The sequence below is a fragment of the Triticum aestivum genome, chromosome 2B, assembly GCF_018294505.1.
Source record: "Triticum aestivum cultivar Chinese Spring chromosome 2B, IWGSC CS RefSeq v2.1, whole genome shotgun sequence".
In the NCBI taxonomy this organism is placed as follows: domain Eukaryota; kingdom Viridiplantae; phylum Streptophyta; class Magnoliopsida; order Poales; family Poaceae; genus Triticum; species Triticum aestivum.
In genome coordinates this window covers 249915035-249921034 of record NC_057798.1, presented here as the reverse complement: position 1 = coordinate 249921034, position 6000 = coordinate 249915035, and positions in this window count along the sequence as shown.

Sequence of the window (6000 nt, the reverse complement as noted above, 5' to 3'; positions counted from 1 at the left end):
CTGGGAAGGCGACGTGGCGGCGCCCGGTTGGCCGGGGCGACGCCTCAGGTGGCGGTGCAGCCTCTGGGCCGGCGACAAGTGGCGGCGAGGGAGTGGGGCGGCGCGGATTCTGAGGAGGGGGGGGCTAGAGGTAGGTGGAGGGGGTTAGGCTGCCCAAAATGGACAAGGGGTGTCCATATATAGCAAAATTGCTAGGGTTTGGGGGCTTTTGGGGCATTCCGGAGCCTCCGATCGCGATCGTGTGGCTCCGGACGCGAGGGGGAGACTAGGTGGGCTGCAGGAGGGATTAGTGGGCTGCAGGAGAGAAGAGGGAGAGAGGCCCGGCAGCAGTTTCCGAAGACCGAAAACATCCGACGAAGGTACCAGCAACGGCGTCGCTATACATTTAATGGTTGGGCTATCAAACGAACTCCGAATGCGACGAAACTTGGCAGGCGGTCTATCTACACTATAATAAGACCGCACGACAAGTTGCAACCCATTCCGAGAACATTTTTATGCCACTTATAAAATAATATTTTGGAGGTGTCGCGGGCACGTGCGAGTGTGGTCGGGCTCAGAACGGACAACGGAGAGAACCGGGGAAACCCGGACGGATGCAAGTTTTATGAAAACGATGCCGATGCAATGAGCATGATGCTATGAGATGAGATGCATAACAAGAACAAAATGCAAAACAACAGACAAAAACCCAACCACGGAGGAAATAATAAATCACATAGCCGGAAATGGCAAGAGTCGGAGTTACGAATATGGAAAGTTGTATCCGGGGCGTTACAACACTCCACCACTACGAGAGGGTCTCGTCCTGAGATCTAGGATGGCACCGGAGGGAAAAGGAAGAGGAAGATAAGCGGTAAAACTAAGTTGCTTCTTCGACCAATGAGTGAAACCACGAACCTTGAGTGGTTGAGCAATATAAAAGAAAGAGTACAACAGAGGTGAACGAGATTGCAAACAATCTGTTAGAAAAGAGGAACAAGGAACATTATGAGAACTTGAAGGTTGCAAAGACATGAATCAAGAGTTTAATTGACAAGATAGGGTTCAAAACCACTCCGGTTACAACAAGATGAGAGAGGAAGAATTCGGGCAGCACTCCGGTTGAACATGGAAGGAATAGAACATGAACTTTAGAAGATGGGAAGATACTTGATGAAATCAACAACACACTGCCTCCGGAACTATTTAAAGAATGGCATAAGGGGAAAGAAGGTTTTCAGACAGCACTCAGGTTGAAAAAAAGAGGCAAAACTTGATAAGATGAAAGAACTTGAATGAGAACACAACACTCCGATTAAATGGATAAGCACGAAAAGAACACGATCCTCACAATTCGAGATGATGAGTGAAGAGAGCAACATCACATTGCCTCCGAAAGAAGGAATAGAAGATAGATCATTGGAATAACAGAATGGAGAAGGAAAATGCCAACTTCTGCCACAAATGATCTTGGAAAGCACCCTTCGAAGAAGGTTATAACGGAGTTGTTGGAAAAGCAACAACGAAATGAATAAGCTTGTAGTGGGCTTATGGGAACATCTCAACATTATGAGGTGACAACCGACCACTAAAGGAAACAATTGCTTGGTTGAGATCGATGAAGATAAGAGAAACTTCTGTCACCAAGAGGATAATTGGAGAACTTGGGTCAATGATAAGCACCACAATTAGCAACATTCCTTCGGGAAGGCTTTTAGATGAAATCTAACCCAAGATAACTCCAACAAAGAGGTTGATTGGTCGAAAAGATATCTTGAACGAAGAGAAAATGATGGATTCAATTAACTCATTCCTGACAACTTGTGAATCATGAAGCACGAGGAGAAATTACCAAGGATGACATAACACCATCTCAACAGATAAGGTAGAAAGGATTGCACTTCGGAATGCAAGATGAAGAATGCTTGAACGCCTCAAAACAAAACATGTGTTGAGCACCATGTTTAATTTTTGAGTATAGTTTGGCGGGTCATAACTCCGAGAGAAATCTGAAGAACAATTGAATAATGAAGAGAATCCTTGATAAACCACCATGTAGAGCCTCAATGAAGAACTCCGGTAATAAAATCAAGGGATGATAACAAAGAAAGAGAAGTTGAAAAACACAAGGTGAAGCCTTGCGATGATTTAGATGGAGCTTTACGATGATATAACCAAGAAAACTTGGAACTCCGGAAATAAAAGAATTGAATCACCTCGAGGAAATAAGAATAAGATTTATTGTATGCTTAACCTTCATCAGATTCAATTGATGACAAGCAATGGATTTGGCACACTACTTATTCTCGTAGAAAGGATTAAGAAAGATATAGCGTAAACTTGAGAAGGTCTTCATGAATCACCGGTAGGATTGAAAAGAACGAATGAATTAATATGATAACAAGAGATGATGAATCTTGAATGGACCACCGTAAGAATTGAAAATGAAAGTAGCAAAGGCACAAGTCACCGGGAAGAATTGGAAAACGAATGAAGATACTTGAGGGGATTTAGATACATCAGAACGAAGAGACCATGAACTGATTAGAGGTTATTTGAACGATGCATCGGAAGAATTCCAGAACGAGAGTTGAAAGCTGAGAATAAATAATTCTGAGATGATGGGCTACAGAGAATCAATCTGAAAATACTCTTGAATTCCTCCGGATGGGTGAAAAGAATTTAAGGGAGCCATGAATCTTCGAGAGAAGGTACAAGATTTAGAGGAAACACTTCTTTGGTCTTCACATGCTGAAAATGATGATGAGAACCACCAAATTTACTGAGATACTCCGGGAGAATGAAAAAGAGGAAGGGTTGAACCAAAGATGAAAAGAATTTGAAAACGACCTTGAAGAAGGCATGCGACTGATGAAAATTCATTCTTACATCACACTTAAAAAGGAATTTGAGAATAACTCTGGGAGAATTAGAAGAGTCAGGTAAGATCCTGGGAAAAGACCTGTGGGTTAGGGCCCACTCAATAGAAACACCATTGAAATAATTTAGAAGAGAGATTGAGCCGGTAGAATTAAATAGCTTGAATGAGATAACAACCTCGAAATATCTTGAACGGATTGAGAATGGAAACACAAGTCTTCTGAGATATCTTAAGCACTACGGATAAGAATAGAGAGAGGTGAACAATTAAGAGGTGCACCGATGTGGAAAACATTTGAAATGAGGAAAGGGATATGATCAACACCGAAAGCTTGAATTGGGTCCACCGGAGAAGAAAAAAACGAAGGATGATGAACTTGAAGCTCCGTTAATATCTTCCTGAGAATCACCGGATAAGAACATTGACGGAAAAGAACGGAGAGACTTCCCATCAATAAAATGGATACCCGATTAAGAAATCTGAGTCCTTGAAGAAAAAGGGTGGGAGGGCGGGAAAACAAAGACAACTTGGGACGGATGAAACAAACACTGTTGAGAAAACTTATAATTGATCTTGCAAATATTGAAATGATTGGATCCACTTGAAGAGAAGCATGCCGGTTGGAAAGGAATTAACATGACAACCTTGATGATCAAGAAGGATTAGTATTCACATAGCAATATGAGAACACTGTTTATGAAAGGTATGGATTCAACATTTGACTTCGAAGCAACTCGAATACCACAAATAAAACAAAACAAAGGATTTGGCTTGCAGAATAAGCTGGAACAAACATATGATAGACCCCATGTCGTATCAAGTGTCTATTAGAAAGATATAACTAGAGCTACTTGAATTCCCACCTATAAACTCCTGAAACTTTCTGGTTATGCCATCTGGTGTTGGGATACAGGGGAAGCAATATATCTCACCCAAACTAACAATCCCTACATCCAGCTGTATCCATCCGTCAACACATAACCAAGAAACCTTCGGAAATCGTGTACCTCAACCTTCGAAAAGCATCCGTTACACAAGTTATGGCAATACTCCCGAACTCCCCAGTACTAGGTGACGTCGAGGTAATCTCACCAACAACTGCATAAAAGAGATTTTCGATGTCGGCAAAACTCAGGTATTCCAGAACTGCAACGATAAAATTGTGACGACAACACCTTGGAGCTCAACTCCCCGGGTCAAAGCCACATAAATAGATAGGAGGCACCAAGAATAATGTTCTCGTCACAAAACCATCGGAACGATTCCAAGATACCCGTGAGATCCTGAAATTTTTTTTAGTGAAATTTGAGGAGAGGAAAGACAAAACATCTATGTCAGGAGATCTCACCAGAGCGACGAAGGGGGCTGAGGATTAAAAAGAATCCTACTCTCCGATATATATATAATCCTAAGACTCAAAATAGTTTTCTTCTAGACTCAACAACGGCCAACAATCAAGGGCGCTCCTAGGGTAGGTCGAGGCTCTGATACCAACTTGTCACGCCCAATATGGGACCCTATCCAAAAGGAACTCGAAGGTCCCACCAAGGATAGACCCGCATATTGAAACGCTTTTGCAAGGTGGATATCATTACATCAACATTACATAATAGATGGGGATACATACAAGAGGCATACAATGCCGCACGAATACAACATCACAATACATAAGGGCAACATCCGACTACGGATGAAACATAAACAGAAACTCAAACGACATCCACCCTGCTAGCCCAGGCTGCCGAACTGGAACCTATCCCCTGATCAAAGAAGCAGAAGAAGAACTCAACGCAAGCAAGCATCACTCTCGCGTCATGATCATCGCACAACCTATACCTGCAACTATTGTTGTAGTAATCTGTGAGCCACGAGGACTCAGCAATCCCATTACCATGGGTATCAAGACTAGCAAAGCTTAAAGGGAAAGGAAGGGGTAAGGTGGTGAGGCTGCAGCAGCGACTAAGCATATATGGTGGCTAACATACGCAAATAAGAGCGAGAAGAGAGCAAAAGGAACGGTCGTCAACTAGTAATGATCAAGAAGTGATCCTGAACTCCTACTTACGTCAAACATAACCCAGAAACCGTGTTCACTTCCCGGACTCCGCCGAGAAGAGACCATCACGGCTACACACACGGTTGATGCGTTTTAATTCGGATCTGGTGTCAAGTTATCTACAACCGGACATTAACAAATTCCCATCTGCCAATAACCGCAGGCACGGTTTCGAAAGATTATACCCTGCAGGGGTGTCCCAACTTAGCCCATGACAAGCTCTCGCGATCAACGAAGGAATAGACCTTCTCCAGGAAGACCCGATCAGACTCGGAATCCCGGATTACAAGACATTTCGACAATGGTAAAACAAGACCAGCAAGACCGCCCGATGCGCCGACAATCCTGATAGGAGCTACACATATCTCGTTCTCAGGGCAACACCGGATGAGCAATCCGTACAACTAAAACCAGACCTCAAGTTTCCCTGAGGGGGCACTGCAAAGGGCTCTAGTTCAGACCAACACTTAGACAAGCACTGGCCCGGGGGGGGCTATAATAAAGATGACCCTCGAGAGAGCGACTCCCAAGGGAAAAGTAGGTGGTGGTGAGGCAAATGGTAAAAGTCAATGTTAGGCCTTGCTGGAGGAGTTTTATTCAAAGCGAACTGTCAAGGGGGTCCCATAAATCACCCGACCGCATAAGGAACGCAAAATCCGGGAACATAACACCAGTATTACGGAAACTAGGGCGGCAAGAGTGGAACAAAACACCAGGCAAAAGGCCGAGCCTTCCACCCTTTACCAAATATATAGATGCATTAATAATATAAGAGATATTGTGATATCCCAACCAAAATCTTGTCCACCATGGAGCAATCTTCAACTTCACCTGCAACTAACAATGCTATAAGAGGGGCTGAGCAAAAGCAGTAACATAGCCAATCAATGGTTTGCATAGGAAAGGTGTCAAAGGTTAGAGGTTCATGGCAATTTGGGATGGCTTGATGAGCAAAAGATAGGTAACGTGGCATAGCGATAGAACGAAGCAACTAGCATAGCTATGATAGTAGTGAGATCCAGGGTAGCGGTCATCTTGCCTGAAATCCCGCAAGGAAGAAGAACGAGTCCATGAAGTAGAC